The sequence below is a fragment of the Procambarus clarkii genome, chromosome 26 (genome assembly GCF_040958095.1).
Source record: "Procambarus clarkii isolate CNS0578487 chromosome 26, FALCON_Pclarkii_2.0, whole genome shotgun sequence".
NCBI lineage: Eukaryota > Metazoa > Arthropoda > Malacostraca > Decapoda > Cambaridae > Procambarus > Procambarus clarkii.
The window spans coordinates 8,009,264-8,010,035 of NC_091175.1; positions in this window are offsets into that span (position 1 = coordinate 8,009,264).

A 772-nucleotide genomic window follows, 5' to 3' on the forward strand; every position below is an offset into this window, starting at 1 on the left:
GGCCAGTTATGACCCTTATGTGTAGTGGAAGCGTGTTGAACAGTCTCGGGCCTCTGATGTTGATAGAGTTCTCCCTCCGAGTACCTGTTGCACCTCTGATTTTTAACGGGGGTATTCTGCACATCCTGCCATGCCTTCTGGTCTCATGTGGTGTTATTTCTGTGTGCAGGTTTGGGACCAGCCCCTCTACTATTTTCCACGTGTAAATTATTATGTATCTTTTCCGCTATAATATATATATATATATATATATATATATAAGGGTATTGCAGCCTAGGGTCTCCTCTGATAGAGTGAATTTGACATGATTTTGTTTCTTCCGGGAACCTTGACACTACTGTTTGGATATTTGAGAGATGAGAGAGAGAGAGAGAGAGAGAGAGAGAGTCACCCATTCTTTCTACGCATATCACAACTATTTATCTAGATTATTGTTTCACGAGATACCGATCCTTTGTACGCCACAATCTTATCTTGCATCATCGTGACTACCTCTGGTCCTTTGAAAACCATTTGAGGTGTATATGATTAGGCTATACGGGGACAGATGTATGGGGGGGGGGTTGATTTTATAACATTTCGTAGACCAATACAATTTTCCTCTTTAGTCCCAAATTTCTATAAAAATAATGGACGTCACAAAATATTTCATGCAATATTATACATATATCTCCGACATACTGGTGATCGTACCATTATTATGTCATATATATGTGAACTATTTTATAGTAATTGGCAACACTGAGACAATCAAATGAGAGCTGAGTGATCA